Raw genomic sequence first — 19,933 nt, 5'->3', positions numbered from 1 at the left:
CAGAGGTTTTCCCAGCCTCACACCCAACAATCCAGGTGGCAATGGCCCACACCATCACAAGTGCACTGAGAGGGTATGGTGTGTCCTCACCAGCCGCTTCACTTTGTAAAGGGGAGGGGGAGGGGGTAGCGTGAGGGAATAATGGGCCTCCTTTCCCTCCCTCTCTCAAGTGACTCCTTTCTCGGCTGCTACGGACCTCCTTTGCCTCCCTCTCTAAAGCGGCTCCTTTCTCAGCTGCTTGATGATTTTTTCCCCTCCCACAGGAAGGGGCAGGGCCAGGGGAGTCTTTTTCATGCATGCACAGAATTGTCTTTTAGGTTTTTTGGATTATTAAGTCCTTCTCATTGTGTTTTTTTCGGTTTTTATGAGTGATGGTCACTCATTGGATTGATAGCTGTACTGTACCCAAATTTCGTGTCTGTTCGTCCAGTGGTTTTTGAGTTATGTTTCACCCACAAACGAACATTACATATACATGCAGTCCCATGATCAAGCACACATTTTCAGTCTGCATTTTCTAGCCATCGCTCCTTTTATCCCACTTTCTTTCAGTTTGGGGTCTGTGTAGATGGGGTTTGAGTTTGCAGAGCAATTAATATCACCCAGTGAAATTGCTCTATATCTGATCTTATAGGTTACCAACTGTGCTAAATGCCTCACTAAAAGGGCTGCAAAACTAATTATAATGCTAGCATGTTAGTTTGAAATCAATGCACCCTCTCTCTCAGATGCCTCGAATCTATTCAACAGAAGGGAATGAAGAAGGGTTGAAATCAATGTTCATTTTCAAAGAAACATCAGCATTATGTGAACATCCAAACATTTTCATTCATTCCACTGAGTTTATTATACTACCCAAAGGTCATGACAATTACATCAACATATAAAAGCATATTAAATATACAAAATGCATCAAAATGATATTACAGACAGTAATAAATATGGCTATAGATAATACAATAATTTCAAAATGATAAAGAAGAAAATCAAATTTGTATTTTGAGTCTCCAAGACAATTTGTGGCAATTTAACACTTTGCATGTTACATAACAATTGGAGTCATGCAAAAGAAATTGGGATATTCTTCCCACTTCAGCAAGGGTTTCAAAAACCACTCTCTTGGCTGACTGTAAAATTATTTTGTGTGTGTGAATGTGTCAGGGGCAACTTGAGAAACTGCAAGTTGCCTCTGGTGTGAGAGAATTGGCCGTCTGCAAGGATGTTGCCCAGGATACACCCAGATAATTGTTTTTGTCATCCTTGTGGGAGGGTTCTCTCATGTCCTTGCATGGGAGCTGGAGCTGACAGAGGGAGCTCACCCGCTCTCCTCAGATTCAAACCGCCAACCAGTCAGTCGGCAGTACAAGGGTTTAACCCACTGTGCCACCGGAAGCTCCTGTATAATGAATGAAACACCCAAACATGGAAACCATTTGGATATTTTTCATTCCCTCCTTTTTAGCAATCATTGGTTGTAGTACAATAATCCCAGATTCTGGGAAATGTTGTCTTATTGTCAATAGTGTACAGGTGGTTACTGTCAGTAGTACAAGTACTAAAAATGGTTTGCTTCAAAGGTAACTCAAATTCTTTGGGTTGATGATGTTTCTTCCGCCAATTATGCCTCCCTCCTCCAAATCTAATCATGATTTAAAATGTATATATTTTCTGCAGACAAGTTAAATAGACAAGGTGATAAAATGCAATTGGAAACCATCCTGTTTCTCTTTGTTCTGTTCTAACAATGTTGTTGCACCCCTATTTCTTTAACTATCCACAGCTTTTTGTGATCTATACAATAAAAGTCCAGGAGTCTCCAAACTAAAGCCCACATGCCAAATGCGTCCCTCCAGTGTCATTTACCCCTCCCCCAACTTTATACTTCTGAAACAACTTGAAGGCAACACTTCTAATTAATGTGACTATCTGATCAACCAAAAGTAGACACACACATCCCACTGAAATACTGGTAAATTTATGTTGGTTAAAATTCTTCTTCATTTAAATATTGTATTGTTCTTTCATTGTTTTTGCACTGCAAATAAGATATGGGCAGTGTGCATTTGTTCATTTTTTCTCTCCAAACTATAGCCTGGCCTCTGAACAGTGTGAGGGACTGTGAACTGGCCCTCTGCTTAAAAAGATTGAGAACCCCTGCTATAGTCTATAAAATGCAAACTGGTTTTCTTTTGAAATTCTCTGACACATTTCATTATCTAGTGTATGCTTGTGATATGATCCCTAGGTCCCTCTTCCTTTCTTAAACCCAGCTTGCCATTATCCAACATATTTTTGCAATATGGCTGGTAATTCCTCTTATTCCTCTAAACCCAGCTTGGATATCTGGCATTTCTCACTCCATTGCAAGAAATAGTAGAAGTCTTTATTGTAAGGTTTTCAGCATCACTTTACTTCCATGTATTGTAAGTGTCCTGTGATTACTGCATTATTTAATGCTCACTTTCTTAGATATTGGAATATATATTAGGTGTTTTCAACCTGTGGAATATTGTTTTACTTTCCATATTTCTTGACATATTTTAGTTAGACTAGAGTAGATTTTGTCTCTTTACATTGAAGCAGTTCGACTGGTATGCCATCTATCTTTGGTGATTTATTTCTCCCAAGGATGAGTGCAGTTTCCACTTCACTTTCTAATGTTGGGAGATTTCGCTTCATATGGTTCTTCCTTAAATGAATCTGTCATCCTTTCATCTTTTGTATATAATTCTACCATGTATTATTTCCATTGTCATTTTATTTCTACTTGATTGAGTAATGTGATCTCTTGGTTGTAGAACTTCCCCACTTTTTTACCCTTTGATTTCTCTGCTCTTTTTTGGTGTCATCTGTTTTGGTGTCTGCAGTGAATACTATAGAAATTCTCCTTATCACTGCACACAAGTAATTGAACATTAAAGGTTCTGGCACTATTTCTGTCACCCTTTTCTTTTGCTTCTCTTCTGGTCCTTGGCTGGTTGAAATTTCATTTACCCACTGAGGCTTATCTTTCTTTTTGGCTACATATATTCACTTTTTGGGTTGTTTGAAGGATGTATTAAGCAATGAACAAACTGTTGGCTTCACAAAATTCAGTCATCCAGTCTTCTGCCTCATTTCTTGAAGCTAGGACAAAATTTCATAAATCTTTGATTCTGCTCCTTCTTATATTTTTGTATTCCAGTTGCCTATGGTTAACATGAAATTCTGCTTTTATATGTGATTGATTTCCTCTTAAATTACCACATAGAGCTAGAATAATTGTTTTAGGCTGAGTTTGTTAGTTGTTTTAGGTTAGTGTTTTATATTAAGAAATAATGTTTGTTTTATTTTTGTAAGAGGGATTGCGTTTATTTTGTGAAATCTGTCTTTCTGTATATGCTGTTGTTTGATTATAGGTTTGTTTCTTTGAATAAAAATTAGTTATACCCCCCCAAAAAAGGAATTACCAAATAGAATATTCCAGTTTCTTCTTATTTTACATCCCTGATTTGAACACAAACTTGCATTGTGGTTATATTACTTGATTGTCCCTGATGTTTTATTGACACTATACTAACAATCTTTGCATTAGATACTTTGACTGCTTTTGCTACATCTCTCCTCATTATAAGAGCCACCCCATTTCTACTTAACTTTTCATTTCCTGAGTAAAGTACTGTGTAATAATCTGTCCCAAAATATCTCATTCCACAAGGTAAAGCAGTTTAATTTGACTCCTACTGACATGCCCTGCTGTCACAATGCCTATATTTACCACCAGACCTGACAGTACAACTTCCTAATTTACCCATACCTTGCCTGCAAAGAAGTTTAGGACCTCATACAGGATAGAAAAATGCAACATAATCCAAAATGCACAAAACAGTGCTATCTTTATTGGGCCAACTAAAACAAACAAAATATCTTATTAAACTTTTCAAATATTCACTCATTTCTTCCTCATGCAAAAATGTTACAAATCATACAGGAGAAGAAAAGTGACAATGTTAGTCACAGGTCTTCTCTCAAATGTTACTTCAGCTGTCAGTTAAGACAGCCTGGAAGGATCTCACAGCAAGCAGAGGTCACTCCCCTTTGTGATCATTGGGAATGAGACACAAGCAATAGGTTTTTCCAGACGTTGGGAGTACAAAGACTTTTTGTGAAATTCAATGTTCTCTGTATAAGAAAGGGGCAGTTTGTCACATACAGATCAGAGTTTGTCTAGATCTGAACATTACTTTGCTGCTGCTCCTAATAGAGTTTAAAGTTTGGATTTTGTTGTACTTTGCTGTGTGGACAGAATGGAAACAGAATCAGATTTCAAAAAGAAGCACTTTGTAGGTACAAACAGAAAAAAAACCTTTTCTTTTATTGCTGCTATTTCTGGTCACCTCATGGCCATGCAGTGGTTGGCTTAGCATTTCTCTAGTATAGCCGTCCTGTATAGCCACTAAAATAAGATGCTGACTTATGATTATAACATCATCACTTTCCTTCCCCTGCATACTGTTTTTTATCATCTTTGTCTGACAAAGAAACTAGTGATTTTGACATCTAGTGTGATGAATTTCAGCTCTTTTGGCTGGGTCTAATAAAGGTGTAATACCTTTATTGTGGTGATCACAATGTGTGGTTTGGATATTTTTGTAATGGTTAAAAGGGTTATCCCTCCAATATTTCTTTCTAGTAATGGGACTGATCCCCATGTGGCTTGCTTATTTTGAATCCTTTAGCTGCAGAAGCAGAGCCACCAGGCAGTCCAGAGAGGGATGTTGCCTCAAGAAAAAGAACTTTCCTTAGGAGAATGTATAAAACCAGACTCCTTGAGCTACAGCCAGGGCTAAAAGTGGTGGTGGTTGTGATTTAACACAGTCCAACAATAAACGTTACAAACTTTAAAATACATGATACTATATAACACACAAATACAACACAAACTAAACAAACATATTAAACATCACTATTTCTCCCCACAGAATACATATTAACTAATTGGGGCTTCCCTTCCCACAATCTGAAAACACGAATTCAATAACTGTAGCATTCTCTTCTTTGTTAATATATGTCACATATTGATCTTCTAGTTATCTTTCCTTTACAGATGATTGTAATATTTAAAAACCCCAGGTATGATATCTTCCTCTTAATTAAATAAAATTAAAGAAAGGTTTTCAATCTTTCATACATTTATCTCTTTCTTTTTACACTTTACCAATTTCAACTATTATACATTCAATATCAATTTGTCTATTATTGGTATCTCCACCCTTTTCCAGTTTTGTGCATATGACATTCTAGCTGACAGAATCATGTAATGTAGCACTTAATAGTTTGACATTTTAATACATTTCAAAAGACATAATTTTAATGTCAATTTTATCTTCATTCTGAATATACCTTGTAGTAGTCTCTGGATATAACCCCATAATTCTTCACATTGTTGCACATCCACCAAATGTTGAAGGAAGTCCCTTCATGTAGTCTACATTTACAACACTTAAACATTTTGGCAAATCTAGATGAAGTGTCAAAGCAGAGGTCATAACATAATATTTCCTTTAATCCTCTGATCCACATGCTTTCCTACTTCTCCGTCTGGATATTATTGCCTATATTTTGTGCTCACTTGACCATGTAATCTTTACTTTGCTGTTTCAACCATTTTCAACAGCATTTTATACATTTTCCTAATTAGGTGTTTATTACCCACAGAGTTTTATTTTAAATTCGATCTTTGCCTTATCAAAACCAAAAATACTTATTTCATCTATGTGTGATGATACCATTGTAGTTCGCTATTACACTGAATATTCATCCTGCGTCTTAAACCCTTTCGAAAATATTACATCTTTATTTCATCTTCCTTCTTTCAAAGCTATAAAATATTTCTTGTGTAGAAACCAACAATGGTGTTTTTGAACTTTGGTTTATATTTATTCCACATTCTTAGAACGGCATGCCTAAAAAAGATATTTTTAAAGTCAACGTGAAACTTCTTCATTCCATGCCACAAGTAAGTGTGTCAGATTAATGATAGATCATGTTATTCTAACTGAAACAGTCTTTCATCTTTGGGGGCCCATCTAAATAGGCCAAATGTGGCAGTACAGAGGTGAATCAGCACCATGGCATCCATATGACACAAGTGATCAAAACACAAGAAGCAAGATGTGATTTCGGGATCTGGGAGTCCAAGGTCTTGCTTTTGTTTATCATTTTAGAGGACTTTAAATCTATTTCCAAGTTTCTTGCCTTACCATATATAATTTGATAAATATATTTTTAATGGAATTATCTTCTTGTCACACTTTTGTTAGTATCTTTGTTTTCTAATTATTTTAAAGCTAGACACTCTCCAAAGTATTCTAAGCTATTCAATAGTACTTAAGAACTTTCTAAATGATCTTCTCACTACCATTCCAATTTCTCAAGTCGCTCCTGACATGAAAAAAAAAAACATTAACTTGCCCACAAAAGTTCTTAATTTAAATGTTTCTTTATTGCCAGTCCTTTCATTTTCTATTCTATTTCTCATGAATGCTTCAAATGTTAAAATAAGGTGCCTTGCCTAGTTATTTTAATTTTATAAATGTTCATTAATTTGCAGTTAACAAAAAATACTCATTGATAATGACTTATAAACTGTTTTTATTCACTCAATAATATTGCTGTGAAATTCCATCTTTTCCAAATCTGCAAATAGATAATGCCAATTTAGGTTCTTAAATACTTTTCCGGCATCTATAAAGACCAAGGTTGCTTCTCTCTTACTGTGTTTTTCCAAAGCTTCTATTATGTTCATAACATACCTCAGATGACTGGATTTTGCAGTTCTTTTTTCAGAAGGAAGTCAGACTGAGCTTCATGTACGCATTTTTGTAGAATCCCCTTTTTACACCAAAATCAAAGAAAATATTTTATAATTATTATTTAATAAAATATTAGTCTATCAGTCCATTTATCTTATTCATTTTATGCTCTGAATTAGTTTTTACTGTTATTGTATTGTGCCTGTACAATGTCGATTTTACTGTGTTTTACTTATTGGAATATGTTGTTTTATCTGTTGTACTTTCGGGTTTTGCCCTGTGTTAGCTGCCCTGAGTCCCTATGGGGAGATGGAGGCAGGATAGAAAAATAAAGAAGTTGTTGTTGTTGTTGTTGTTGTTGTTATTATTGCTAGTTTTGGTCATATCTTGATTATGTTTGGATATTAAAGTTACTGTGGTCATCTCCAAAGACTCCAATATTTTCTTAGTTTTAAAATTGAATTAAATAATTTTTGCTACATAATTCTCCTTCCAATCTTTTATAATAAATTGCAAATAAACTACCCAGTCCAGGAGATTTGTTTGACTTTGCTCTCAGAGTCACTTCCAATATTTCTTTAACTGAAATAGGTTCATTCAACTACAACTGTTTCTTTGGTACTTGTAGGTGAGATTCATTAATCTTTTCCTTTGGGATCTGGCTCTTTTTAAATAACTCCTCACAATATCTATGAAATATCTTCAAGATCTTCTCACCATCATGAATCAGTCCATTCTTACCATAAATTGATGTGACTAATTTCCCTCCCTCTTCTTCCTTAACTGATTATTGACTTTGGAACAAGACCAATGTCTTTTGTTCCATTTCTGTCAAATAGTTCAAAATTGTGAACAATCTTGTATCACTTGACCAAGTTTTGAAGTGTTTTGCTGAGTATAAGAATGTTAGCTAGTGTTCTTTATAACCCTAGTTTAGAGGTGCCACTGTTAAAGTAGTCACATCAATATGGAAATAGTTGGATTAATTCAGTGAGGCAAAGAGCTGTTAAATCTATCCCCTCTCTGATCATCTCCCTCAACAGAATGGGATTGTGTTGTCCTATTAATCCTCTTAGATATAGGTGCTGCTTTTAAACGACATATTACTACTATTGTATTACTACTATGTCATTCAATTGTCCCACTTTATCAAGGAGAGCCCCAATATAACATCCCACTTTTTGACTGCCTTTTAAATGTTCCAGTTTCTTTCTCCTCTTCCTACTTTCTCATTTGACATCAGTTTAAACTGAATTCAAGGGAAAAAATTAGCAAGCATTCAATCAACTTCATGTAGGAGAGGGGGGAAAAGAGGGGCAGAATCTTCCCTTTCCCTGTAGCTGCTTTGAGTCTCTTTTTTATAGAGAAAAGGCAGGATATAAATAATAGAATTATGCAAAACAAATTGTACCCTCTTCTTGTTTGTGTGACCATTCTCATTAATAACATTGGACGGAGTTGTTAGGCTGGGTGTCAGTGACTCTAGTTATACAAGGTTGGTTTCAGAAAGTAGCATGGAGATATTCTGAGCTGTAATGTCCTGCAACGATCCATTTTAAATACTATGCATTTAAATATCTATGTGAAACCACTGAATGATGTCATCAGGGAATATGGAGAAGAATGCCATTAATAAGTTGATGACACTCAATTTTATTTCTGTTTCTGCTGAGACAGGTAAGGCTGTGCTGGTATTGATTAACAGCCAGTAATGAGTTAAGTTTGGATTAATAAACTGAGGCTCAATTCCAGAAAATCCAAAACCTTGGGAAGAGATGGCCCTTGCGTACAGGAACTGAATGTGCAGCCTGTTCTAGTAGAAGAAACATTGCTTGGAGGAGCTTCTTGATCCAGCACTGTCACTTGAGACATGATGCCTTTTACCAGCTTTGTTTGGTTTGCCAACTATAACCATTGCCAAACAAGAACAGTCTGACTATAGTGGTTCATACTCTAGCAATGCTGCAATCTAAACTTTAATGTATACTAGCATATATAGCCAGCCTTGCTCAGTTAAGGTATTATGTAATGCTTTTTATTAGAAATAATCATTTATTGCTTTTCAATTTTATGAATGGTCCCATTATAAAATGCCTAATCATAGAAAACCATACAGCTGATGGGCTACAACTCCCATCAATCCAAGACCTGGTCAAGCTTGGACTCCCATCAGCACCAAATGTGTCTGGCTGCCACTTTCATCAGCCCCAGATCTGGGCTACAACTCATGCTCTCATTCTAAACTATCAGATGTCTCAGCCTTCTTGTTAGGCTACCATCCCCTTCATCCCCAGCCTGCCTAGCAAAGTGGTAACGCTGTTGGGAGATGCAGCCTGGCAACTCAAAAAATTGTATAGAACAGTACTTCACAGAGAAAACGGGGCATAGAAAGTGTTACTACTTATTATCAGGAACACTGTGACTGTTAAGCTGAATGGCCTGTAAGGAATTTAGTTTGCAGTCATAATACTGTGCATTGTGTTAAAAATTAAATTGTGCTCCATTATTTCATTATTTATGAATGGCAGGAACATATAACCTTCTTTAATCTCTCACACCTACTGTACCTTTTGTTCCACTCTGAAGAGACTTCTAACCTCAAGAAAAAAATCTTTCATGGGAAATGGAGGGGAGTAGGTGGGAAGGAGGAGCTGCAAAAACTGGTTGTACACTGGATTTAGCCCAAAGTATTTGCTACTGAGCAGTGGCAGTTGATAGCTTTCACATCAGTGCAGAAGTGAATCTGCTCTAGGTTTTGTTCTGAACTTTAAAGAAACTTATCCAAGGTGTCAAATCTATTTTGAGGATAAGTTCAGCAACTTAGAGTTGCTCCTTAAAGTTCAGTCCCCAGGCATATCTATCAACTCGCTGACATGGAATCCACAAGCTACCAACTATATTTATTTATATCATCTGTATGCAGCCTTTCTGCCAGAATGACATCTAAGGTGGCTTCCAAAACAATGTATTACAAGTGTTATTAAATATGCATCCTGTCAATAACATGTGTGACAAATGTGCAAATACATGGACTATGTCTAGTTCACTGGGTTTTGCCCTAAGAAAACCAAAAGTTGCTTTCCTAAAATTATACTAAAAGAGATGGAAATTGCTTCATTTCTGTAATCCAACTTTTTATCCTTGTCAGATATATACATATGAAATTTCAATGTGAAGACAAGGAAACATAAAGAACACAGCCATGATCCCTACAAAACTGCGTAACAAGATCAGCTAACATTTTTAGATAAAGAAAAACTCAAATGCATCATTAGAAGAAACATGAGGAGAAAAAAGATGTATCATTTTTTGCCCACAGTCCAGAACATCATATGAAATTAAAGACTCTAATATTTATGCACACTTACCAAAATGTAAGTCTCACTACACTGAGTGGATCTTATGGCTGAATAAGCATGTACAGGACTACTCTTTTAAGTACTTTTGTCATTCTCTCACTAGCAGTTTAACTGAGCACAGCTGGAAGCTGTTCATTTCTAAATTGGAACATAAAAGGAAGCAGGCAGAGAACAAGCCAAGATTTTAAATTCTGTATTATATTTAAATAATTAAATGGCCACTTTTTACTCCTATTTTCTCTCTAAAAGCAGCCTGGTATTATATTTATTTTCTCTAACTGTAGTCTTTTGTACAATTTCTGTGCTAAGAGAATGCTTCAGAGCACAGGTGCATGTTTTAAAAGGAAATGCCACTGTCCTGGTGCCTAGACACCATTCAATTTCCAAAATTCAATTTAAGTCTCAAGTTCATGTTGCATGGGTCACTACAGCTATGCCAAGGGTTTTGCTACAGATCTTTTTTCTACTTCAGTGGTTCTCAACCTGGAGTCCCCAGATGTTGTTGGCCTACAACTCCCAGAAATCCCAGCCAGTTTATCAGATGTTGGGATTTCTGGGAGTTGAAAACCAAAAACATCTAGAGACCCTAGGTTGAGAACCACTGTTCTATAGTGAATACAGTTCAGTCAATATTTCAGAAATATAAAGGTTCAACCATAATGCACTCAACAAGGTCTCCCTCCCATCCCTCTTGAAGTGTTTGCTCTCAGGCAGGTACTGAAGAGACTTCAATGCTACTGAATTTGCTGGTGTGAATTTACTTTTAGAGAGCTTCACAGGAGTGATCACAGCCAGATAGGTTCCATATGCTTCCATAAAAGATAAGCATAATTAACAGCACCCACTCTTTCCCTTGCTTATTTCAGTTATTTAGATTCATTCTGGACTAGGGCCATGTTTGAAACATTCTCTTTGGAGCGACTACTCCAAACTATTGGAGCAATAGCATTTCATCCAACAACATTAAACATTCTTCTGGTATTTCAAATAATAAAAATGAACAATGATAATAATACAGTGTTCCCTCACTACTTCGCCGTTCACTTTTTGTGGATTCACTGTTTCACAGTTTTTAAATAAACATTAAAATAATAGTATAAATCATAAAATAATATTATAAATCCCTCTTTCTACTTCCTTCCTAAGGAGAAGCCTAAGGAAGGGAGAGAAAAGGAGGCTGAAGCAGCTTTGTTTTTGCCTCACAAGGCAGTGGCAGCGGCGGGAGCACACATGCACATGCTTGAGAGGTGAGGAGGGGACAGAGACTCTACTTGCAAACAACACAAATATAGCATCCCTACTTTGCAGGTTTTCACTTTTTGCTGGTGGTCCTGGAATGTAACCCCCTGCGATAAGTGAGAGAACACTGTACTGGCTTTTGGTCATAAGGACCAAAAGTGTCAAATGGGATCACCCTGCAGTATAGTTGTTGGGTATACCATTATCTCCTCAACCTTATCAGGTTCTGCTTTCTTCATAAGCTTTTAAAGGAAAGCAAAAGCCCATCACATACAAGAAGTATGAAATTAGAACATATACACCATGAGAATGTTTGCAAAATGAATGCAAAAGCAGAGGCCACAATAGTTCCGGATAGATGTATTCCCATTATGTGACCACAAAAAGCACAGATTAACATGGCATCAAACCAAAAAATTAATTACTCTTAATTATAGCTAGTGAAAACAAGGTGGCTTTGTTGAAAGTGACGGTTGACATTGGCTTGTTTCCACTAACCCTTGTTAAGATTTACAATAATTTGTCAGATTGAAATATAACACAAAACCAATTAGTCAATAATGGAAAGAAACAGTTTTGAATATCTCCTGGCAGAGCTAGAGGGGAAAGAGTGCATGAGGTTTGGTTGGCTTATTCTACTAATGCTACAGTGAATGTAGCCTAGTGCTAACTATCTTGTCAAGTCATGCGCAAACCAGTTCAGTAACCTCTGGTGATGTTGTTCTACCTTGCCTCTTACATAATACAATCCTAAGAATAAATAAATGCTAGACAATGTTCAAGTATCCCCTTGAATTACAATGAAAGTGTGTGTTCTCAGTACACAGCTCACAAACTTAGAAGCAAGAGCAGCTTAACGAAACAAAAGCAAAACTGAAGCTTTGCTTGGCAAAATAATTTTAAGGATTTCTAAAATATAAATTTCTGAACTGTTGCTTGCAGCAGTACTTTCCAAACTATATTCCTGATTCTTCCCTGAAAGTATTTAAGAACATTATAATATCTGGATTGGATCAGACCACAGTCCTACCTAGTCAAAGATTCTGTTCTGGAAGACCACATAGCAGGCCATGTGAACAGTTGCACACTACCACTTATGTTCTCAGCAACTGATATTCCGCCATTCTTAGGCCGTTCTGCACTAGAGCCCATCATATATAGCCATCATGACTAGCAGTTGTTGATATTTTCCATCCTCCATTAATTTGGCTAATTTTCTTTTAAAGTAATCTAAGGTTATCTGATGCCACTTTAACTGACATAGCTCAATGCTATGAAAATATGGGAATTGTAATCTGATGAGACACCAGCACTTTTTGGCAGAAAAGGCTAAAGACTTTGTAAAATCACAACTCCCATGATTCTATAGCATTAGTTGACAGACATCAAAATACCTCTGAAAGGAAATTCTATAGCTTAAAGTATTTTGTAAAATGGGGTGGGCTACTGTGGGAAACTAGGGGGCGGTATTACACTTGCATCAGGTAGAGGGCCACATCCCCACATCACACCAAAACTTTTTTTGCCCCCAAAATACATTCTAGGCGACAGAAGGCATAGATTTTGGCCTTCCTTGGCCCCTGGTCCATGCTCTGATTTTTCTTCCTCCCTCTTAGGAAATATACCTCTCATCTACTCTATACTATCTTTACTGTACAGAAAAATGTACTCTTCCCTTCCTTCCTACAGATGTTATCCATCCCTATAGATTTTCATTATGCATAGTACAAATAACAAGCACTCCTATTCCCACCATTTCAGCTCAATGTCTTCTAACACTATACATAAGACCTCTCTTCACATTTCTCACATGTTCCCTCTTGGCTGTTATGTTCTACTTAATGTTTGCAGCCTGTTTTCATAATTCCCCAATGAGAAGATGAAAAATAGTAGAAAACCTTTCCCTAAATCAGCTTATCCACCACTATTAATCTTGCTCTGTGACACAAAGCCACAGGACAGAGGGTTTGCTAAAAGGCATATGGGATGACAGCAATGAAGCTAAAAAGTCCTGGTCAGAAACATTCCAAGTTATTGTTGCATTTATCTTGTAATCTGTATGCCATATATTATTTAAGTATGCATCTTAGAACATGCCTCAAGCCTCTTAATAATGTACAGGACTTTTGTAGTAGATGCATTAAGCTACTTTGGCATACAAGCTGATACAGAAATGGTTCCCCAATGGCACAAAATTTTGGAATGAATCTCTTGACAAAGCCAAGCAGAGAATGTTAGCAAAATAGAATGAACTACCCGTCTGTTTTTCAATATTATTTGAAGTTCTTTAAGATACATGCTTTGAGCAATTAAAATATATGGTGCCTTAGCTATATCAAATCTAATTAAAATCAAAATCATTCCAGGAAGTTGGAAAATTGTCCAAAATCTTTGTCTTAAACTCATCTTGGCATAATGAAGCAGCCTGCTCCTGTAGGCGCCATCACTTATGTCCATCATTTTACAAGATGAAACTAGGACACACGTGGTCAAACAGCATCAAAGTATGGTCCATAAAGTGAAAGTTATTAATAACAAAACAATAATAATAATATTTTATTCATGCTCAGCCACCATCTACCCGAAGGGACTCGGGGTGGCTCACAGAAGCACTTTGAAGTGCCGCATATAAACAAACAGTACATAAGCATATAAAACAGCAACATAAGTCTAAAAAAACAAACACATATAAACCCCATCTGATAAAATTGTAAAATTTGTAAAATGCAGTACAAACTGCGAATAAAGCTGGCTATCTACAGTAACAAGTCAAATTAAATCAGTGGCTAGTCATTAATGCCACTGAATACACAAGTTGGGAATGGCAACAGCATGTGGCTTTTGCCTGCAGCTAATGGGAAGATCCATGCAGTCATGCCAACCACATGACCTTGGAGGTGTCTACGGACAACACCGGCTCTTCGGCTTAGAAATGGAGATGAGCACCAACCCCCAGAGTCAGACATGACTGGACTTAACGACAGGGGAAACCTTTACCTAATGGGAAGATCAAGATCTGTTCTCCTTCATGTTCTCTCCTTTACATAACCCCATAACTTTAATTGAAAGTACAGTAGAGTCTCACTCATCCAAGCTAAACGGGCCGGCAGAACCTTGGATAAGCAAATATCTTGGATAATAAGGAGGGATTAAGGAAAAACTTATTAAACATCAAATTAGGTTATGATTTTACAAATTAAGCACCAAAACATCATGTTATACAACAAATTTGACAGAAAAAGTAGTTCAATAAGCAGTAATGTTATGTTGTAATTACTGTATTTACGAATTTAGCACCAAAATATCATGAAATATTGAAAACATTGACTACAAAAATGCCTTGGATAATCCAGAACCTTGGATAAGCGAGTCTTGGATAAGTGAGACTCTATTGTAAACTACTTTTGCACTTTGAGTTCCATATGCATCAATTGAAGCAAGCTGAGGACAAAGAGAAACTGGGAGGAGGAAAGAAAAACTCGGGCATTTAAAACACATAATGTCAGAGGATTAATTGGGACTATCCTTGCCAAATTGGGACAGTTGAAGAATATGCAGTTACTCAGTGGAATTTTTCCTGCAAGAGAGGCCTTTGCAGCTATTTGATACCTATCCTAGTTTTAGATTACTCTCAGATGAATTACTGTAGCTTTCCACACTTCAATGTTCAATGAATACTTTAAGAACTTTTACCAAGACACAAATCCCACGCAGATAGAAACATTTAGCTTAGACTGTTTAAAGCAAAAATAAAAAATCTGGCACATAAAATACAGCTTGTCTAATAAGCATGAAAAATTGAATTAATGTGCAATAACGATCCCAATGCATTAATGTGATAGCAATTTTATAAATTTAATTGACAAGATAGTTTAATGAAGTATAGGATGATAAATTTGTCATTCACCATAAGTCTTACCAAACGCCATTTTGCTAACAACAGACTTAATCCTTTGAATCATGGCGGAGAGTGAAATAGGATGAATTTACCTCGAGAAACCATTGCATACTACTTTTACGGATAATCAAACATTTGAGGCTTTCCACACAATGAATGGTATACAAATAGGGCTTTAATGATGGATATGGTTTTTAATCTATCGATCTGGCATTTAATTGCTGCTGTGAATGGTGTTTTCTTGTTTTGTTATTATGTTTAGTTATGATACATTGTTTATATTAATCATTTGTATTTTTAATTATGTACTTTCATTTTTATTATGTATATGTGTGGCACTGAATGGCTGCCATCTATGTTCCAAGATGCCCCGAGTCCCCAAGGGGAGATGGGACAGGATATAAATAAAGTTTGATTTTATTTGATGATTTATTACTTTCACACATTGTTTTGTTCACTGATTAATGAAGACCAACCATTTATATCATTATTATGATTTGTACATATTAGAACAGATCTGTACAACTTTAACACACAAAATCAAATCAGGTCAACAGCCATGTGTAGCATGCAGGTTAAACAACCTCACACTCTTTTGTCAGTCTTAGTGAGAAAACCTTGTGGGACAAGAAGTTTTAGCAAGCTCCTAGTTGACTGAGTTCAGTTTATGGGTTCACAGTTCTACAGACCTATCTTTCCATACTACAGTTATGATAATATCAATCACAGTTCTATTGCAAAATAACTACATCCCATTGTGTTTTCTCTCCAGTAACTGTTTTTACAGTCTACACTGAAGAGGGGATGTGCATTAAAAGACTCACCCATCCTATCAACATCATTGCCATACCTCACATCTCTCTTGCCTCTGAAGGTTCTGTGATATTCTTTAGATTTGGCCCTTGGGTTTCCAGCTGCAAACATCTACTCAATAATATTCGCACATTACCTCCAGCAGAAATTGTGGGAATGTTCATGGCTTCGGTTGGTGGTTAACGCTCTGTGGCTTTTTATTCATGGTAACAGTCAGCTACACAATGGAGAGAGCAGCAATAGAAAACTGAGAACTAATTAAAACAATTATGAAATTATACAGTTAATTCTAAGATAGGTTACTAGGCTGTTAAAAGGGGCTAGATATTGAGATTCTAGATAACCAAAACTTAAACAGCTGTAGTAGCTTTCTGTTTCTAGGCTCAATTCAAAATGATATGGCACAGGGCCAACAGTATCTAAAATATCATTTGTTCTATTAATCTACCAATATATTAAGATCTTTGAGGTGTTTCTTCAGGTGCCTTAAGCATCCAAGGTAACAACCGAAGAGTGATAGTCTTTTTTTTTTGGCAGAGGTAGTATCTTCTCTCTCTCTAAAACTTGGGTATTTTGTTTGCATGTTTTTATCATATAATTTTAATATTGTGGGTTTAAAAAAGCAGACTATCTTATTTTACCAGTTTCAAAGCCACAATAGGGAAAGAGCTTTGACATGTGCAATAATTCCATACTGATAATAAAAAAATGTCATTTTAGTTATATACATTGTAGAATTTGTTGCAGATTCCTGAACCAAACATTTCTAGTCTATTAGAATTTATTTTAATTCAAGTATTGTTCAACTACCTCTTAATCCATTTGGACTAATGAGATGATGTTGTTGTGCCTTGTACAATCAATAAAAACAGCTAAAACAAGTAAAATACTTTTTAAATGATACTAAAATAGTCTTTCATATAAACCTTTTTAAAACACCTGGCTATAGGGAGCATACATGCCCCTACTAAAGCAGCTCCCTTGGCTGCCAATAAGTTTCTGGTCTCAATTCAAAGTGCAGGTTATTACCTATAAAGCCCTAAATGGTTTGGGTCTGCATCCCCCCCCCACCCCCCATGTACCTGCACGAGCATTAAGATCTGCTGGGGAGGCCCTCCTTGTGGTCCTGCCACCATCACAAGCATGGTTGGTGAGGACGAGGGAGAGGGCCTTTTCGGTGGTAGCCCCTCGGCTTTGGAATGCCCACCCCAGGGAGATTAGGCAGGCCCCTACCCTGTCCTCCTTCTGGAAGGATTTGAAGACTTGGATGTTTAAACCAGCCTTTAAGAATGCCTAGCCCCAATGATCTGCAATTAATGACACAGCACTAAACTTTCATCCCATGCTCTTGCAACTTGCACTATCCCATTCCCCTGTTCTCATTTACAGTTTGGCCATGTTTTACGGCAGTTGTCACCATAGGTTATTGGATGTTGTTCTGAGTTTAAATTGTTGTTTTATATGCTATTGGTTTTAGTTTTTGTATTGTAATGTGTGTTTATTTTATGCATTGTTTTAGGAACTTTGTGTCTCATGCAAGCAGCCATTAGTCCCTTGGAGGAGATGGAGGTGGGGTACAAAAATAAAGCTGTTGTTATTATTACAATCAATAAAATAACCTAATTTTAAGGACTACAAATGGAGCCTCAGCACCTGATAGAAGTTCAAGAAGAATGCAGCCAGCCTGACTTCCCTTGAGAGGTGCTGCTTTGTTATTAGGTGCTGCTTTGTTGTTTGGTGCCTTACACCTAACAACAAAGACTTTGACCTATACCAACCCTATCATAGGGATTTCTTGACAAGTTTATTGATAAATTTGCCTACATTAGCTACTTACTTCCTCTGTGACTGAAAGATATGACTCATCCAAGGCCAACCAGTATATTTCTGTGGCTGATCAGCAATCTGACACCCAGTCTCCCAGAGTTCTAATCCCAGAATCCTATCACTACATTACACTGTTTCTGTGGTGCTGCTAAAACTCAGATTCCCCAATACTTCCACCCCATAGAAGCTAATACATGGCAAACATGATCAACTTGGATCTTGCTGTTCTAGGTCACAGATAAGCCCATGGTAAAATCTGCTAAATTTCTTCAAGTGACTATTTGGAACCAAGATTACAACATAGGTGCAGTGTGAAAAGAAAAGCAGCCTGGAATTACTGATTTTGTCCTTTTGAAATGAATAGCTACAATTCAAAGTACAGTAACATCCCTCCAAGAAGACATGAGCCTCTGTGGCACTTGAATCTATATTAAGCTTACATAGAAAAGGTCACTTTTATAATCTGATCCACATTTATAGGTTATACTTAGGGGCAAGCATGAGCTTTCAAGGAAAGAAATATAACCCATCTACTAAATTGTCTCTTGTCAGAGTCACAGGGGAATTAAAGCTCTTATTATATTGAAATCAAAATATGATCATTGTTTGAATAGTCTAATGTGCTTAATAACTTGCCGGATTAAGTACCTGTGAAGGGGGAAAATAACAGGTTTTTGCCATTTAATGTAAATACTTGAACTTCTGTTGCTTAATGAAAATGCATTGAAACTGCAAGTAAAAGCTTTTGCTTCATAAGAAGAGTTCTTGTGAACATTCTGTTAATTTTGCTGAGGCTTGCAAAGGTGGAATTCCCAGCAGATATTACTTCTCTTTTCTTTTATTATATGTTAATCATGTTCATCTGTCACAGAGCCCAAGATAGTATAAAACAGGTGTGGCCCTCTAAACATCATTTAACTCCAAGTTCCAGCAATACTGAAGTGTATTGTCCATGCTGGTACTGACAGGAGAAGGAGTTCATCTGGAGGGCGCAGGTAGTTTATGCGGGGTATACAATTCAATCTGTACTGCCACAGATAAAATGGCCTTCCCATTTTATCCTTTGGGAATCTAAGAGGAGGGCGGGAAGGGAAGGCAGTGGTTAAAGTCTATTGGGCCAGTGCAATTAACAACCATGGATAAAAGCACTGGAGCACTCTCATAGGGGTTGGGGTAAAGTAACCACCATTGTAGCACTTTACGCTGAGTATACTACTGCTCCCAGTTAGAATACCAATATGTCCTTAAAGGAGATAGAAGTAGGAGACAGCGGTAATAAGATCCTCACGTGTGAAAGTGAGTCTACCATTATGGTAGACCATGTAGGGAGAGGGTGTGTGTCTAGCAGCCGGGGGGGCCCCATCGAGGTGATCCAGGGGAGGGGGAGATACGGGAAAGGAAGGCATAATCTAATTCGGCCTAGGGTGAGCAACAGAGTGCTTGTAGATTTAAAACGGCCTCCTGACACAGTAAATTTGGGTGCCCAAGTTGGTGGGCCCTCCGATCTGAAGGTGGTGCTGCTGAACGCCAGGTCTGTCAATGGTAAAGCTGCAATCATCCAGGATCTTATCCTGGATGAGCAGGCAGACCTGGCGTGCATAACGGAGACCTGGTTGGATGAGGCTGGGGGTGTCAATCTCACCCAGCTTTGTCCACCAGGTTATGCCGTGCAGCATCAACCAAGATCTGGAGGGAGGGGAGGAGGGGTTGCAGTGGTCTATAAAGAGTCCATCCCCCCTGACCAGGTGCCCCATCCCGCAGTCTACCTTGTTCGAGTGTGCTCATCTGAGGGTAGGGGGCCGGGACAGTTTAGGGATTCTGCTAGTGTACCGACCACCCCGCTGCACTACAGTCTCCCTGCCTGAGCTAGCAGGGATGGTCTCTGGCCTGGCGTTGGAGTCCCAATGGCTCATTGTGCTGGGGGACTTCAATGTCCATGCCGAGACCACTCCTTCTGGTGCAGGTCAGGACTTCATGGCCGCCATGGCAACCATGGGGCTGTT

At 37.4% G+C, this 19,933-nt stretch overlaps 1 protein-coding gene across 1 annotated transcript in view; it reads right to left on the bottom strand.

The window, feature by feature from the left end:
- gadl1 (glutamate decarboxylase like 1) overlaps positions 1–19,933 on the bottom strand; it is a 155,543-nt gene that overhangs the window by 123,378 nt on the left and 12,232 nt on the right. The gene's annotated exons all lie outside the window — the stretch shown is intronic.

This window comes from Anolis carolinensis, chromosome 6, assembly GCF_035594765.1.
Source record: "Anolis carolinensis isolate JA03-04 chromosome 6, rAnoCar3.1.pri, whole genome shotgun sequence".
Taxonomy (NCBI): domain Eukaryota; kingdom Metazoa; phylum Chordata; class Lepidosauria; order Squamata; family Dactyloidae; genus Anolis; species Anolis carolinensis.
The sequence above is the reverse complement of the archived record's forward strand: the minus strand, read 5'-3'. Positions and strand labels throughout refer to the sequence as shown.